An 18,317-nucleotide genomic window follows, 5' to 3' on the forward strand; every position below is an offset into this window, starting at 1 on the left:
GGAATCTCAGCGTATTATGACTGAATATGGGCGCTCGTAAAGTGATAGAGAGATTACAACAAGGTTACAGGTCATAAATGTAATAGTGCTGATGTAATAGACTTAGACTTCTTTAAGACTTTGTACCGCAAGACATTTTCTTAAGAAACTAGAATGATACAAAATCAGCAAGACACACATTCATTGGATTACAAACTGGCTAACTGATAGGTCTCAAACTGTAGCTGTAAACGGAATCATCACCGAGCAGATGTGTTTCTAGTGAGGGTCCACAGGGAATAGTCCTTGGCCCTACACTATTTAATATTTTTATGGAAGAAAACATAAAATAATTTTTGATAAAGTCTGCAGATGACACAAAGATTGGGGGAGTGGTAAACAGGGCCGGCCGTAGGGAAAATGACGCCCTGGGAGAAATTGTATTTTGGTGCTCTGGCCCCTGGGGGGTGCGGTGCCCCCCCTCCTCCATTGCCCTGGCCCCCATGAGCTCCCCAGACTCCCCACTCCGCCTTTGCCCCTAACCCCTGCACTGTGCCCCCTTCACACCAACCCCTGCCCACTCCTCTATCTCTAACCCCTGCACACACACATTGCACCTCAACCCCTGCCCCTCCGCTCCCCTAACTCCTGCACTCCCCCTTCACCCCAACCCTGCACCTCCCTTCTGCACCCCTAATTCCTGCACTGTGCCCCATTTGCCCAACCCCTGCACCCCCACTCCTGCGCCCATGTGGGGAAACTGACCTGGTTGCACTGAGCGTCTGGCACTGCTGCTCGCTCCCCCCCTCAAACGCTGCTCCTCCGCGCACCCCTAGGGGGCTGTGAGGGGGTAGCAAGGAGCGACGTCAGGGCTCCCTTCATCTAGGTCACTTTCCTCACCTGCGCTGCATAAGGGGAGGGCAGGAGAGCAGCAGTTCCTGATGCTCACCTCACAGCCCAGCCAAGGTGCAGAAAGTGGATGCACGGAGCGCTTGCTGTTGCTCCTTGCTGCACCTCTCACAGCCCCCTAGGGGGCGCAGAGGAACATGGGGGGGGGGGCGAAGTGAGCAGTATCTGTGTGTCACCAGTTGCCCCCTCCCCCAGGTTCCTCCGCCGGGAGAAATCTGGGTGCCCCCTCATGCGGCGCTCCCCTACCAGCCGGGAGCCGTTTCTGATTCTACAGCAGCAGCGGGCACCTCTGCGCTGCCACACAGCACCCCCTTGACCACCAGCAGTGGCCCAGGTGGCCCATCCCTACGGCTAGCCCTGGTGGTAAATAATAAAGAGGGCAGATCATTGATACAGAGTGATCTCGATTGCTTGGTAAGCTGGACACAAGCAAACAATATACATTTTTATACAGCCAAATGCAAGGTCATACGTCTAGGAACAAAGAACGCAGGCCATACTTACAGGATAGGGGACTCTATCCTGGGAAGCAGTGACTGAAAAATACTTGAGGGTCATTGTGATGGATAATCAGCTGAACATGAGCTGTTAGTGCAACGCTCTGGCCAAAAGTGCTAATGTGATCCTTGGATATACTAACAGGGGAATCTCGTGTAACAGAAGGGAGGTTGTATTACCTCTGTATTTGGCCCTGGGGTATCGCCAGAGCAGTGATTTCTTTATGAGGACAAAAAAACAGAATGGACAAAAACAAGATCTCAGGTCATACTCCCTGTGCTTGTGCTTACTATAAGGAGCTGAACCAGATTTTTGCCAGGGAAGCCACTGTAGAAGCCCACTATGTTATATACAGTTTGGAAAGCACCTAGTCCACTCAGGACCCCAGACAGCCAAAATATCTTTGGCACACCCAACAATGAGCCAGAGAAACACCAAAGATGACCACAATACCTAGGTGGAGAGCCAGCCTGATGGTTCTGCAGAGGGGACCTCAACCACCAAGTCATATTTGTGGTATTACATAAAAATCTCAGGGTCCTCTCTGTGTAGGGAATTTAAACAACTCCAGGTACCGGCTGGGAGCTGCCATATTTGGTGTATGTTGCTATGTGAAAGGCTGAACATGTCTGTCTTTCTGCAGCGCCCTAAGGCAACCAGTTGCTTGGCTTTAATTCCTTCTTCCTCCTCGTGTCCACGTCGGAAACTTTAATCTCAGAAAGGTTTATTTCCTGGAAGTATCAAATCCCAGGACCATGGACAAAGCGTGCCACCGCCCCCACTCCTCGTTCCATGCTCCTTCTCCTGGTCAACTGCAGTGCACCCCCTGCTCAAGATGTCAGCCCCACGGGGGTTAAAAAAGCAAACACATTGCATGGCAGGCATTTTTACTGGAGCGGCAGATTCAGAAAGAGAAACAGCCTTAAAAACTGTGCTTTGGATCACATTCCTGAGCCTTCAGCTACTTTTACATTTTCAGATTTGCACCGGCACCTGAGATGAATTGGCCAAACGAGGTTATAGAGACATTTCAGCATGCATGGATTTTACAAGGCATCCGTAGCTACATCACAGCACTGCTAACCCCTTTTCACTCAGCTGGGTTCAGACCAACTACTGCAAACATCTGTGTTTTGCAGTGCACTTTGGCCAATCAGCAAGGCTCATAAATGAGAGTTTGAGATAAATATAGTGTTTTGTTTTGGCACACAGGTTTGCAAGGGAACAAAGACTTCTCAGAGCCATGGAGGTGGGGTTTCCTGTCAATTCCAGCATCAACTTGGGGACCCATGCTGCATATCTAGCTGGTTTACCCATTTTCTTTTTGTTCTTTGCCTTCTGGGGACACATCTCATGGTGAGCTCCCAGGGAACGTCAAATCCTGCACCGCTCCAAGGAAGAAGCTGTAAATCTCCTGTTTAATTTTACAACCCGGTGGTATAAAGTCCTTGGCCATGCCCCACAGAGGATGAATGGCCCAAAAAGGGAGCTGTACCCATCCAGGTGTGTGGATGCCACTTTCTCTCCAGACTTCCTCTTACTGAATGTACTGAGGCCAGTGTGCCTATCCAGGCAGAGAAAGATAGACGTGCTGCAGTGGGCGCTGCTGGGGGTGGGTGTGTCTGACTCCCCTCCCAGGCCTTGGGTGGCAATAAAGAAACCTGATCTCGAACCCACAAAGGATAAAGAGGGGGCTCTGTTCTGGCACAGATCGCCCAGCGCATCCCCGCTGAAAATTCCCCTGCAAGTAGATTCTCCTAAGTCAGAAAACCATCCAAAGGCACAGGTGGAAATAGAGTCTAGGAGAACTGATAACTAGTGCCCTTCACTACTCTAACGACTAGACCCCACTTCTCTCCCACAGTGGGGATCAGAACCCAGGAGTCCTGGCTTACACTCACAGCTGGGAATAGAACTGCAATCCAGACTCCCACCTGCTACATTAGATCTCATCCTGATCTCGGATAGTTAGAGAGTGGTTTAAACCCAGAAGCCTGGGGTCTAATATCCCTGCCACAAAATTGTATTATCATTGTTATGATAACTCGAGATGTTCTTGTTCTCCATATAAACTTCCTAACCCACTTTGAATCTTGCTAAGTTTTTGGCCTCAGTTATTTCCTGTGGCGATGAGTTCCACAGTCTAATTACACACTGTGTTAAAAAGTGAACCAAGCTTACCATGTGATCCAGACCCGTCTGAAGAACTGCCCTGCCCTCATCATTAATAACCACTCCCCCAAGTTGTGTGTTAACTGCAAACTTAACAAGCTATTATTTTATATATCCTTCCAGTTATTAACTATCCTGTTTTCCCTGGGATACTATGGCTGAATGGAGAAATGGCAGCATTGTATCATCACAGATAGCCATGCAAGTGAAACCCAGCTCTTAGGGATATAAAGGAATTTTTATTCAAAACCCTTCATTATGACAGCCCTTATATTTAACTCAAATGCCAACTAACACCTCAGAGAAAAGCTTTCTTAGTTAAAGATTCATATACCCCTGCCCCACAATAAAAGCTGGGAGCTTCAACTGCAGTTCTGTTGACCTTAACCAAATCTCCAGCAAAAAAATAGGGCAAAGATATAGTGTGCATGATGTATGAAATCTTTCCCCCACTGCAAACAATAGGAAAAACTCATTGATTTCCCTGGAGCCCAGATTCACCCAATATTTTGTAAGTATGTTTAGCATTTCCTGAGCCAGATGCAAAGGTTGTGACATATTATGTGGTTTTACTGGGCTACACTCTGACCAGATGAGACACCCTTCCACTACATATCTGCTTTCCAGTTTGCCCTAGTATAAATCTGGAGTCACTGAGGTTGGAACTTAATTCTGATCTGGTACCCCAGTGTAAATCCAGAGTGACCCCACTGAAGTTAATGGAGTCAGGGCTGGATTCTGATCTCTGTGGCCTCATTGTAAACCCGGTGTAAGTGGGATCAGAATCAGAACCACTAACACATCACATTCTCCTCTGCACTGGGCCCAGCTCAGTTCTAAAAACCCTTCGTCTAGGCCTCATTGTCAGCCCTTGACTCAGTGATGTCCTTTAGGTTCCAGACAAGGGCACTTATTTCCTCTTGATCCAGGAAGTTCAACACCTCTTGGCCGTCTTTGTCCCGCCACATCTCTGCAATCGTTTCCAAAGGTTCCCAGGCAATTTCATAGTCAGAGTTATGCTGCACCTTTGACTTGACTATTTTGACCTCCTCGGCCAGCCGACCCAGGAAGTCGACATGTTTCCTCACCCGCTTCTGATCTTCCTTCCTTGATGATGCTGAACGTTCCAGATTGATCTCGTCAATTCTCTTCTTCTTGGCTTCAATCTTCACCTCAATTTCTTCTTTCTCAATGTTGCATTTGCAGGTATTTTGTTTGTATTCAGAGACTTTGGTTTCATAGAGGCCGATGGCTCCTTGTAGCTCCTGGGCCGCTCTCTGAGCCATGTATAGAGAGGTCTGGAAAATGGCAGCCACAATCCCAGCTGAAACAAAAGGGCCATTCTTATAGGTCACATATAAGGCTGGTCAAAAAATATTTTTTCTTAAAGGCTCTGCTTTCCACAGAAAATCTCATCCTCTTATCAAAATATTTCAGCCAAAACCTGAAATATTTTGACCGAAAATGGAAGTTGAGTTGCCTCATGGGAGTTGTAGTTTGCTCCTTGTGTTTCCATTCATTTCTATGGGCCACACTTGGTGGTGCATCATGGGAAATGTGGTCTGACTAGTGAGCACAGTCTATAGAGGTGAATGAGAGCATAAGGCACCTGAACAACAACTCCCATGAAGCACTGCTGTGCTAGTTCACAATTGAATTACTTCAGTTATCAGTGTTTGGTTTTTTTTGCTGAAAAATCAAAAATTTCTCTGGAAAATTTGGACAAAAACAACTGTTTTGATATTTAGTTTGACATTTTCACAAGGAAAAACAAATTCCAACCTGCTCTAGCTGTGACTGACGGAGCTGTGTCTCTTAGCTCAGACAGCTCATGGTGTTCGATCCAGTTCAATCTCCACAGTGAAAGTTGATGCCCTCTGTGTGTCTCCCACACACACATCAAAGCATGGCCAGCCCCACCCCCCCCACCCCCCCCCCCCCACACACAAAACCCCTCCATCAACTTGCCTTCCTATGGACCTGGAGGAGACTGAGAAGAGCTCAGTCTCTATGAATGAAGAGAGGGAGTGACAACTACAGAGCTGCACCCAAAACAGCTAAAAGGCCCCATGTCCTATTCCCTGCCCCCTGAGCCAGCCAGTTCCCTCTTACCAGTGGGCTACAGTTGCCTCTGAGCTGACTTGCTAGCAGGCACATGAGAAAGCACCGATGACCTGCTGCACCCTGTGTGACGAAGCGGTCTTGGACCATACCTACCCATGAGAGTGGAAAGAGGCATGAACAACAGGGCGATATTTCTTGCAATTTTATGCCACTTCTCCTCTTGTCTCACCTTCTTCTGCATCTCCTTAAGCTCCCCCAGGTGCTTCTCTGCCGTCCTCTGCATTTCTTGGGCACAGACATTGGTTTTCTCACTGTATTTCAGCTGGATTTGTAATAGATCCTGGCTTAACTTTCTTTCATTCATTTCATTGTTCAGCTGTGATTTTTTGTCAATCAGGTCCACGGTCTGGTCATCGATGGCAAGCAGCTGTTTTTCCAGCTGCTCCACCACCTCTGTCATTTCCTCGCAAGCGCGGTGGGCATCTTCCCGTATCTCCTTGTGAACATCTGGGGTTTTATTGGAAACGCTCAGATTGTTGGCCAGAGACACCAGATACTTCATCCCCCTGGCAATCATACTTTGTTGGCCACGGGTCAAAAGAGCCATGTTGAGCGAGCCGGAGACAGGGACATATGATCTGCATGAAAGAGAGAACTTTCAGTACCACAGACAAGAGACAGAGAACTTATTTTCTCCCCCTTGGTTCGCAGACCATCAGACCCATGCATCATGCACCAATGACCGCCTCTCCACAGAAAAGTATTGTGAAGGAAATTAGTTCCTTATCTTTGTTGTGCCCTTCCTGCACCTGGGTGTTTCAATGCCACAAATCAAGTGCTGGAAAACCAGGACGTGCAGAGCCGCTGGGGGTGTTCAGCACTTCTGAAAACTAGCTCTTCCGCTAATGTGAATCCATGGAGCTCCACCAAAGTCAATGGGGTCTCAGTGACCCTGATGTAACTCCAGAGGGGTCAACGGAGTCAGGGTGGGATTCTGATCTCAGTGCTCTGGTCTAAATCTGGAGTGACCCCACTGACACCAATGAAGTCAGGGCCAGATTCAGATCTTAGCGCTGCCGGTATAAATCCAGAGTCACCCCCGTGACTTCAGGGGATCTGCTCTGGGTTTACAATATTCTAACTGAAATGAGAATCTGACAATTGAATTCATCATTCTGAATCAGGCTTGTTCTGTCTAGCCAGCTGTTCTTGCTGCATTCCTGCCCCAGATCAGACCACCTATAGCCTGCTATGAACCCACCAGTCCTGGATCCTCCAACCCCTGCTGCTGAGGATCAGAGCAGTGGGCCCAGCTAGCCTGGTGTCTGCCCCCATCTCTGATATCCTGGATTGGACCCATGGTCCATAGGTTCTGGTCTCTTTCTGTCCCCAGCCTGCTCTGCACAGTGCCCCAATGCGTTAGTGGAGCTCTCCCTTGAGCTCTCTATGTCCCCACCACAAAAGTGCATGGAAATATTGTTATTTATTCATTTGCATTACGTAGTGCCCAGTTAGAGACCAGGACCCCTTGTGGAAGGCACGGTACAAACACAGAACAAAAAGAGAAGTCCCCACCCTAAAGACCTTCAGATAACTTCCCTCCTCTTACCTTTCTGTTCTCGTCGAACCTCGTCCCTTCGGTAACTGAACCCAGTGCCACGTCGTGGGGGTATTTATACAGGCTCTGTTGAGGAAGGGCACTGCCTGGTGGTGTGTTAGTGTCTCTGCATAAAATCCCAGCGTCCAATGAGTTTACGGGTAGGGAAACACCTTTGATCGCCTGTCCAGCGCCTGGGTGCGAACCGTCCACGTCCCTGGGTGAATTCCAGCTGGGGTGGTTCCTTCCTGCCACCCTAAAATGCAGTTCCAACAGGGCACAAGCGTCTCCTTCACAGAACCCAGGAGTCCTGAGCCCTAAACCCTTCTATTGTGCTGCCTGCACTGATCTCTAGATGAGACTTCCCCATTTCTAGTTTTCCACCCCCCACCCCCACCACTGACAGTCCTTCCCCTTCCATATGGTTCCAGGGAGTAACAGCTGCTGCTCCTATCCCCAGCAATTGGAGTTACATCCTGGGTGTGACTCCATATTTCCCCAGGCTGGCCATATGTCCCTCTTCGCCGGGCCTCTCCTAGTCAGCTTGGCAAACACCACTGGTCCTGCTCTGGGTCTGTAACCCTTTCTGCCCCTTTCCTGAGGTAGCCACTGAGCTAGTGAAACTGGCCACGGCGTCAGGCCAGTGACATTGACCCAGCATTGCCCCATATTGCAAACTGCCATTTCCTTCCACACCACTGCTGGATAAGTGACCAGTATTCAGCACCCCCTTCTTCATGCTCTCCTCTCAGAGCTGGAAATAGAACTCGGGCTTCCTGGCTTCCACACCCTGACCCCCACTGTAGCCCACTCGACCCCCCTCTTCTCCTATAGCTGGGGATAGAACCCAGGAGTCCTGACTCCCAGCCCCCCTGCTCTAACCACTAGATCCTACTTCCCTTCTAGGACCAGGAATAAAATCCAGAATTCCTGATTTCCTATCCCCTCCCCTGCCATTCTTACCCACTAGAGTCCTCTCCCAGAGCTGGTGATTGGACCCAGGAAGGTCTAACATTATTTAATTATTTGTAATGCAGTAGCACTAATGGGGCCCCAGTCACAGACCAGGACCCCACTAGGTACTGTACAAACACAGAACGGAGAGACGGTTCCTGCCCCAAATAGTTTACAGTCAGGCCCTGCTACCAGCCTGCTTATTTGTCCCCTTCAATTGAGTGTTGAGAGCCACTGTAGCTGGCACAGAACAGCCGTCATGAGTGAAAGAAGAAAATGCCCCTCTGGGGCAGCATTCAGAAAAAGAAAGAAAGCAAAGGAAGCTTTTCTATCTAAGCAGGAAGGAGCTCTCCTGAGATACATAGACACAAATGTTCCCGGTGAGCCTTCCAGCCCCAATGAGGATGTGAGTGGTGAGGAGATGCCTGATCTTCCAGTTAGTCAGAGTGCAGGTGACCTGGCAGCTACTGCAGCATCCATATCTCCATCTCAAATGGATGTAACCATGCACATTCCTGAAGAAAAGTGTAGATCAGAGAAGAGTGTGGTGGAGGAGCAAGAAACATCTGCTGCTGAGTTTAGTTCCTTAAGTCTAGATGATCCAGGACTGTGGACCCACTTGAGCAGTAGCCTGAGGGACTTCCTTGTACTGCATGGGCCCCAGCAAGTGAAAAACTTCATGTTCCCCAAAGACAATGAAAATAGAAGTTTCCATGCAACACAGTACTGGCGTGAAATCCCCAATGGTGACAAAGTGGAGAGGCCATGGCTTATGTACTCAAAAACCCAGAATGCTGCATACTGTTTTTGTTGCAAACTCTTCCAGTCTAATGTTCCAGCCACATTGGGTTCTACAGGAACAAAGGACTGGAAAAATCTGCTAGAAATCTGGCATGCCATGAGAAGGCAGCAAATCACTAGAGAGCATTCCATAGGTGGAAAGAGCTTGAGATGAGACTAAGGTTAAAGGCCACCATAGATGATCAGCATCAAGAGAAGATTGCATCAGAGTCTCTTTACTGGCAAAATGTTCTGAAAAGACTCATTGCCATTGTGAGAATGCTTGCTACCCAAAACCTAGCACCGCGTGGCACTTCAGATCAACTGTATGTGCCAAAGAATGGAAACATCCTTAAAATTGTGGAGCTGATGGCTGAGTTTGATGCTGTACTCCAGGAGCATCTAAGAAGAGTCACCACCCAAGAAATGTTCACACACCACTACCTTGGAAAAACAATTCAAAATGAGATCACACAGTTACTGACAACAAAAGTCAAACAGAAGATTGTGGCAGATCTGAAGTCAGCAAGATATTACTCTGTTATTCTGGACTGCACACCTGACATCAGCCATACGGAACAAATGACTTTAATGGTGCGTTTTGTAACAGAACCTAGTGAAAATGTCCCTGCAATGGTGACTGTCAGAGCATTTTCTAGAATTTATTGACATTGATGATACTCCAGGAGCTGGTCTGACAAATGTGCTTCTTAAAAAGCTGGAAGATACAGGAATTGTGATAGCTGACATGAGAGGTCAGGGCTACGATAACGGTGCCAACCTGAGAGGAAAGAACAGAGGAGTGCAGACACGGATCCGAGAGTTAAACCCTCGAGCTTTTTTTGTCCCATGCAGTTCTCATTCATTGAACTTGGTGGTCACTGGTGCAGCATCAGCTTCTAGTGAGGCTGCTGAATTTTTTAACATAATTCAAAGCATCTCTGTATTTTTCTCTGCATCAACTCATCGATGGCAAATTTTGAAGCAACATCTGGGAACATCCTCTCTGACACTGAAACCACTGAGTGCCACATGATGGGAAAGTCGAGTGGAGGTGATAAAGCCTATCACACACCAAATTGGGAAGATAGATGATGCCATAGTTGCCATTATGGAGGATAATGCTATGACAGGAACTGTTCATGGGAGAACAGTGGCAGAGGGAAATGGAATCACCAGAAACATACATAACTTCAGATTTCTGTGTGGCTTAGTATTGTGGCATGGCATACTGTTTGAAATAAATGTTGTAAGCAAGAGACTCCAAGGTGTTGACCTTGATATATCTGGAGCAATGGAACAACTGGACAAAGCAAAGTCATACCTACAGTCTTACCGGTCAGATGAGGGATTTCAAAACGTTCTGAAGAGTGCACAGAAGTTGGCAGAGGAACTTCACACTGAAGCTATTTCCCCACCCATTCAAGAATACAAGAGTCACCGAAGAAGAAGACATTTTGATTACGAGGCACGGGATAATCCCATAAGAGACCCCAAACAACAATTCAAAGTTGAATTCTTTAACCAAGTACTAGATTGTGCAATACAGTCAGTTGAAGAATGTTTCATGCAGCTCAAGGATCACAGCAGTATATTTGGGATGAAGTATGATATTCCAAAATTCCTCACTATACCTGAAGAAGACCTACACCAGCAATGCAGGGCACTAGAGACAGTGTTGACACATGATGACATGCGTGATATTGATGCGAGTGATTTAGGTGATGAACTGAAAGCCCTTTCAAGATAGGATCAACTCCAAAGGCTGTTCTGGAATATATGTGCACAAATAAGATGACCACCCTCTTTCCAAATGTTTTTGTTGCTCTGCGCATACTTCTAACACTTCCTGTAACAGTTGCCAGTGGCGAATGCAGCTTCTCCAAGCTGAAGTTAATAAAAACACATCTACGCTCCACAATGACACAGGAGAGGCTGGTCAGCCTTGCAACCATCTCAATAGAGCATGAGCTGGCCCAGACTGTGGACCTTCAGAAAGAAGCAGTTCAAATCTTTGCAACCAAGAAGGCACAGAAAGCACCACTTTGATTATTCAAACAGATACAAATGCCAGTGTTTATTATGCATACAAGAAAAGTTACATTTGCTGGTCAGGCGTTTGAAAGTTAAGTGTTACTTAAAATTTTTGAACAAGGCATTTTAAGTTGTTAGTTCTCCTTTATTGGGGTAGGTAGCAGAACAGTACCATGAGAGGAGTAGAACAGGAAGAAGGCAGAATTGAGACCTTTCAAAGTTTTGGCCCAAGCGAGGGGCATGGGGGCGTCATTTGAGCTCTTCACCTCAGGTGCCAAAATGTTGTGGGCCAGCCCTGCTTTGGTGCAAACAAACTTTTTTTGGCAACCTCGTTTTTGGCAGGAAAGATACTTTTCTGGAGGGAAATGTTGGGTTTGGAGAGGAAGGTCATTTTCGGGGCAGGAAACGCTGCTTTTGGTGAGAAATGCGTTTGGCGGGAACTGTGGGATTTTGGCAGGAAATTTCAGAAGGAATTGAAAGAAGAATTTTCATTTTCTTTTGTTTCGTGTTGAAATGAAGGAGCGGGCTCCTTACGAGAGTACCAGAGTGCGGGCCGGCTAAGGGTGAGCTGTATCTCTGCTTGCTAAGGACGGGCGGACAGAGATGGGATGAAGATGCCGACCCAGGAGCTACGGAATAATCAGCTACTGTTTGAAAAAATCCATTCAGCCCTAGTTACACTGGCTAAGGTTAACAGGTAACTCTGTGCACCCCACCTCCGCTATAGGGCTAACCTGGTAAAAAGGCCTGGGGTGTGCGTAGAGAGTGAATTTCCGTGGGCTTATTGGTTGTGACTGGGGCTGGACAGTCAGGGGCCTGAGTTTATAGATTCACAGTTGTTTCAGGCCAGAGAACCGCACCGCCCGTTTCCTGGATCAACCCCCATGACTTTTGACAGATCGCTTTGAAAGACCCATCCAATCCTTACGTAAAGACACTAAGTGATGAAGAATCCATCATGTCCCTAGGCCAGTTAATTCCCCTCACTATTAAAAATTCGCACCTTATTTCTAATCTGTTACATTATGTTTTCATCAGAATGTCATGCAGGGCCAAGTCAGACGTCTAAAGATATTATCTCAACGTAATTACCTTTGGCAACCAAATAGGTGAGCTCATCAAAAAACAATGTCAATGTTATTTGACATGAACTATTTCCCGTGAAACCGTGTAGATTGGGGTTAATTACGCTACCACCTTTTAATTCTTTACTGATTATATCTCATATCAGCCTTGCGGTGACTGTGCCCAGGACTGATGTCAGGCTAATCAGTCTATAGTTACTCAAGTCATTTCATTTCTCATTTTAAAATACTGGCACAATGGTTGTGTTTTGCCCAGTCCCCTGGAACTTTTCCAGTGTTTAAAAAAACTCTGAATATCAACATTAATGGCTCAGTGAGGTCCTCGGCCAATTCTTTTAAAACACTTGGGTACAAGCGTTCCAGGTCCTGCAGATCTGAAAATGTTTAGCTGCAGCAGCTGCTGTTTAAGTCCTCCCTGGTTACTCCTGGAATAGAAAGTATTTCGTTCCCACTGCACAGCGTGATGCATGAAGCTTTCCCAATGACAGAACACTGGGCTCTGACTCAGGAGATCTGGCCTCAATTCCCAGCTCCACCGCAGACTCTCACTATGACCTTGGACAAGTCCAAGTCACGTTCTGCCTCAGTTTCCCCCATCTGTAACAGCAGGGCGAATGTAAGGATCCCTTCATGGATAGTTGTCAGGTGGTGGGATATAATGACAGGCACCAAAGGGAAGTTAATAAATAATGCTTGTGGAACAAGGGAGCAATTTACTTTGAGGGAGGAGGTATTTGTGGCAGCTTGGCCCCGATTCACCATTGTGCTAGGGAGGCAGCGTGGCCAACTGGCTAGATCAGGCTCACTTTAGGCGCTAGCTGGCGCAGAGCTAGTGCATGTACAAGTTACAACACCGAGCTGTAGTGTAGACATGGGGGAATGGATCAGCGTTCGCGTCACACTCCACGGCAGTACCCAGACCAGGCCAACAAATGATCCAATCAGCGAACCAAATATGGCGCTGAATCCTGGTCACGTGCTGCCGAAGGCACGTTGCACATATGTTAACAAGTGTAGACGTGCCTAAGACTGCTTGACACCATCCTGGCAGTGGAATGGGGCCTCAGAATTGGAGCTGGGAGGAATTTTTTAAACACTTTTTTGTGGGGAGAAAATGGTATTTTTGGAACATGGAAATGTACATGATTGTCTCTAAATTTTCCATGTTTTCAAAGAAATCCAAAAATGAACAAAATCGTTTGGGTTTGGTTCCCCTCTTTCCCCCTCCAGCCCCCATTTTGGCTGGAATTTCCCCCCAAAATACATCAGTCCAAGGCAGACATCCAGCATGGACAATTTTACCCCAAAGGGTTAACATTTGGCAAAGGCCTACGCCCCTGAAAACAGGGATTTACAATGAGAACTGCCTGGCAACCTCAGCTATAAGCATCACTTGCAAACTTGCCTATGATACCCCTACAGTATAAAGAACAGGAGTCCTTGTGGCACCTTAGAGACTAACACATTTATTTGAGCCTAAGCTTTCATGGGCTAGACCCCACTTCATCGGATGCATGCAGTGGAAGATACAGTAGGAAGATATATATACTCCAACAAAAAAACTTCCAAAACAGACTCCAACGAGAAACTGCAGAATTGGAATTAATTTGCAAACTGGACACCATTAAATTAGACTGGGAGTGGATGGGCCATTACACAAAGTAAAACTATTTCCCCATGTTAATTTTTTCCCCCTACTGTTACTCACACCTTCTTGTCAATTGTTGGAAATGGGCCGTCCTGATTATCACTACAAAAGTTTTTGTTTTCTTCTGCTGATAATAGCTCACCAAACAGCTCACCTTAATTAATTACCCTCGTTGCAGTTGGTATGGCAACACCCATTGTTTCATGTTCTCTGTGTATATATATATCTTCCTACTGTATTTTCCACTCCATGCATCCGATGAAGTGGGCTGTAGCCCACGAAAGCTTATGCCCAAATAAATGTGTTAGTCTGTAAGGTGCCACAAGGACTCCTCATTGTTTTTCCTGATACAGACTAACACGGCTACCCCTCTGAAACCTGTCACCATACAGTATAGTATAGTAATACCTTTCCCCATCATTGGCCCCCTGCTGCCCCCGTTTGGTCATTGTACAGTATAGCTGTCCTGTTCCCCATCCCTCCGCTTCCTGCTGCCCCAGTGGGGTTATTAGATATAGCTGTCCCGGTCCACATCCCTGGCCCCTTGCTGCCCCCCTCTGGTCATTGTACAGTATAGCTGTCCCTGCTTTCCCATCCCATAACCCCTGCTGCCCCCATGTGGTCATTATATAGCATAGCCCTCCCTTCCCTCATTCCTGATGCCTTGCTTCCCCCCTTCTGGTCATTCTATAGAATAGCAGCCCCTGACACCTACTTTCTCCTTGTGGTCATTATACAGACCAGCTCCTTTACCCAGTTAAAAATGATCTGATCCAGGGCCGGGGAAGAGTTTGGAACCTGGGGCACGACCCCCACCTTGGAGATGAGGTTTAAGAAAGGAACAAACAGAGTCTAATGGCTTCTCTGTGCTGTGGCAAAACTTTTTAAATGCGCTGTACTGAGGCGCTACCTACCCCTGCCCTACACTCAAACCGAGCCAGCCCGCCCAGAAAACACACCCCAGCGGCTAATGTTTACAACCCTTCAACTCCTTTGGCACCCCTGCCCCCTTGGGCATCTGCTGGCATGTAACCCCAGACTTTTACTCCCCCTTCACCAAATCATCCACTCACAATCTCCTCCCACCTACCCACTAGCAAGAAGATAACTCCTGTCCCAGGCTGGCTGGCCCTTTAAGGGGAGCTGGGCTCATCCCCACTTCCCAGCCCCAGCTGATCCTCATCAGCCAGGGATCAGCCAGCCCACGGCCCAGATGGGAGTGGGCCTGAAAGCCCAGAGCCTAGCAGGGGTAGAGGCTGCTAGGATTACACCAGGCTAAGGGACCTAGCCTGGGGAGAACAAGGGTGGGGTGGAACTGAAGCTGGTTCATAAGATGCTCGGCGTCCAAGCAGACGGCCCCATGAGGGAGCGGTTGCTGAGTGAGCCTAGGCAGGGCGAGGGGCTTTCCAGTCCTTTGCGTTCAGTTTGGACTTCAGCTACCCTGGGCAGGACTTTCTGGCTGGAGCTGCCTCACCAGCCCACAGCAGCGCCAAGGAGCAGCGGGAGCGGTGAGTGATGCTCTGGGGCAGTGTGTGATAATGGCATTGACTATGGGATGGGGGAGAGGGTGCTCTGGGGTGGCCAGACTCTCCCATCCCGGTTAATGAAGTTTTTCCAATGTAATTCAGACCCAGCTCCTCCAGGGTTTTTAGGTGCCCAACTCCCCATGGGCATCTAAGTCCCCATGAGGGGCTGGGTTTGTTACAGCCTGACTGGGACCAGGGTGAAGCTAAACCATGGTCAGCCCCACCCTTGTTCTCACATCCTCCATGCAGCAGCTGGTGGCCACCTGGCTGAGCTGGGCTAACGAGGCTGGTGTGAGTCTGAGTGTAGATGGGGTTGCGCGCCCCCCGCCCCAGCATGTCACTGCCCATGCCCAGGGGCTGTATCAACACTAAACTATTTAATAAAAAAAAAAAAAAAAAACCCAGGGTGAGATCAAAATGAGTCTGTATCAGCCAATGTTCATCACCACCGAGGAGACCAGGAAGGGGGTGGGGGGAGGCAGGAGATTTGGGGGTGGAGAGGGTACAAGGAGGGGACACCAGTGTGGTTTTTGGTGCTTAGGGTCATTCCCCACTCTCAGATTTGACACACACCCTGTTCTCCCTCCCCCCCTCCTGGCCAGGCTGATGCGGGCAGAACGCTTTGCCAGTGGGTTGGTCTTTCTGCTCTCCATGGCCCAGTGGCTGCTCTGCCCCGACCCGGTTCCCTGTGGGGAGATTCTGTTTTCCCCACCCACCCATCCCGGGCCTGGGAGTTGGGGTACAGGTTACAGCCAGAGGGAGTGAGGAGCCGGCCACCAGGAGGGGGCAAAGGGAAGGAGAACAAACAGAGCCAGCTGGATGTACAGCTGGGCTGGGACCTGCGGGGAACACCTGGCGGGTGCTGGGGGCAGTGCAGAGTTGCCTGGGGGAGGCTGGGCAGGGGCTCAGGCAGGCACAGGACAAGGTGGCCAGGGTGAGGAAGGCCCATGATGCTACACTGATCAACATGTCCCTCTCCCCCGTGATGGGTCAGTGTGGACAGATTTGCGGGGAGGGAGGATCCCACGCTCCCATCCCGTGCCCTTCATCAGACCTCAAAGTGCTTTACTAGGGAGGGCAGTGCCATTATCCCCATTTTACACAGGGAAACTGAGGCAGAGGGCCCTACCGGTCCCCCATACATGAGGGGTTGGAGAGGAATGTGGCTCTAATGGAGACCTGTGTGGAGGGGGTTGACTGTGTGTATGGGGGGAATCGGGCTGAGGGGGAACCGGGGGGGGGCACAGATGAGGGGAAACTGGCTGCCCAGTGTGGAGGGTGAGGGTGAATCTGGCTGGGATCCCCTGTGGGGGATAGGAGTCATGGGGCAGGGAATAATCCCACCTCTCCTAGCAGTGAATTCCCTGCTCAACTTTGCACACCACGGGTGCCACCCAGTGGCCAATGCTTGTATTGCAACTTCCCCTCTGCAGGCTGTCTAGGCCCACAGCAAGGGTGGCAGCTGGTGGTATCACCCCCCCCCCCCCCCCTTCCTAGCCATTATCTCTGGTTGGTCTGTGTACAGAACGAGGGCACCACCCAGTGGTCAGGGCTTTTATTGCACCTCCCACCCCATCCATTCGTTCCTGGCTGTCTCTGGCTCCAGCTGCCTTCTGTCGGGTCTCCCTCGGCTCCTGCCAGCGGGGTCCAGAGAGCCTAGAAGAGAAGGAAGGCGTGTTAGTAGCAGGGGCTAGGGAGAGCCCTACAGACCATCGGCTTTGCCCTGGTGGAGGGGGGCTGGATGCAACACTGTTATGGGGGTGCCCAGGAGGAGCCCCCAAGGCAGTGACTGCTTTGCTGTGGGGGGTGGGAAGAATGGGATCCTCAGCAATCAGCGTGGGCAGGGTGCCCTAAGGGTTACTGAACAGATTCCATTCCCCTGAGCCAGGCAGCCCCCTGTCTTGGGGTTAGAGCCGATGCCCCCTAGAGGGGAAAGGGCCCATGCCCCATTTCCCCACCCCCCTGAGCCAGCCAGTCCCCAGTACTGAATGTATTGGAATAAAGACACCTGAACAGCTCCGATTCCGGCTACCCCGTCGGTAACTCTCCATTCCGGTTAATCTGCCTCCGGTTCTTACGCACCCGAACATGGGGGGGTCCAGGCACGCCTTTGTGGGAGGGCACCGGGCGCTAACGCGGCACCATCCCCTGCCCCACACCCCTTTCTACCCCACCCCGGAGCAGCACGCATTTCAAGATCACAAAGTTTTACCTATTCATTGCCTTGGTTTAACATACCAGACAAAGTTGTTCGCCGCTGTGAACCGGTGACAAATGCTGCTCTCGCATTCCTACAGCCCTGGCTGCTTCCTGGGAGTTCAGCATCCATGCAGCAGGGTTTGCGGCAACGTCCTCTCTGGTGCGTTCCACTCCAGAGGTAGTGGCATTTCAGCAGCAGGGTGAGTGATCCCTGCCCCCCCACCTTGCAAGGCATGCTGGGACCATGTAGGTTTGGAGCTAGGAATCGGTTTCCCTGGAAAGCCGTATCGTCGTCATGGGAACTCCATGCCGAGGGCACCCTGCAGAGATGTGAGCCATCCTGCTGCAGAAGAGGGGAGATGTGCTGCATAAAAGGGGTACAAATAGGACAAGGCCCCATGCCCCACTGCCCCACCCCGTGAGCCAGCCAGTCCTTGCAGGGGGAAGTGTAGGAAGTGACGATCCAGGAGCAGCCCAGGGAGCAGCTGTCCCGTTACTCGTTACTTTCAGTGCTTTGCCTCCGGTTCTTACGTGCCCACACAGTGCAGGGTACGGGCACGCCTTTGTGGGAGGCTATTGCAGGGTGTCCTGCCCCATCCCCCCGGGACATGGAGACTGAGATGGGACCCAGGCATCCGGGAGGGCAGTACAGGGCGCTCACCCCTAGGGGATCAGAGACCAGGATAGGGAAGGGGACCCAGGTGTCTGGGCTGGCAGCGCAGGGTGCACCTGTTCAGGCTTCATTGGCTGAGGTTACTCCAGGCACCACCAAAGAGACCCCACTGCTTCGTGGGGAGGGAGGGAGAGTGGGAAGGAATGAACAACCCCTCAGTCTCACGCCTTAAGGACTACAACTCCCAGCATGCCATGGG

The 18,317-nt window shown here is 49.6% G+C and overlaps 1 non-coding gene across 1 annotated transcript; it reads right to left on the reverse strand.

Annotated features, from left to right (window-relative positions):
* Positions 1-17,891: 17,891 nt before the first annotated feature.
* LOC135888548 (small nucleolar RNA SNORA38) lies at positions 17,892-18,019 on the reverse strand. The gene has a single exon (XR_010561891.1). It is a non-coding gene; the product is annotated as a small nucleolar RNA SNORA38 (small nucleolar RNA).
* Between the last annotated feature and the right edge of the window lie 298 nt (positions 18,020-18,317).

Source organism: Emys orbicularis, chromosome 13, assembly GCF_028017835.1.
Source record: "Emys orbicularis isolate rEmyOrb1 chromosome 13, rEmyOrb1.hap1, whole genome shotgun sequence".
In the NCBI taxonomy this organism is placed as follows: Eukaryota; Metazoa; Chordata; order Testudines; family Emydidae; genus Emys; species Emys orbicularis.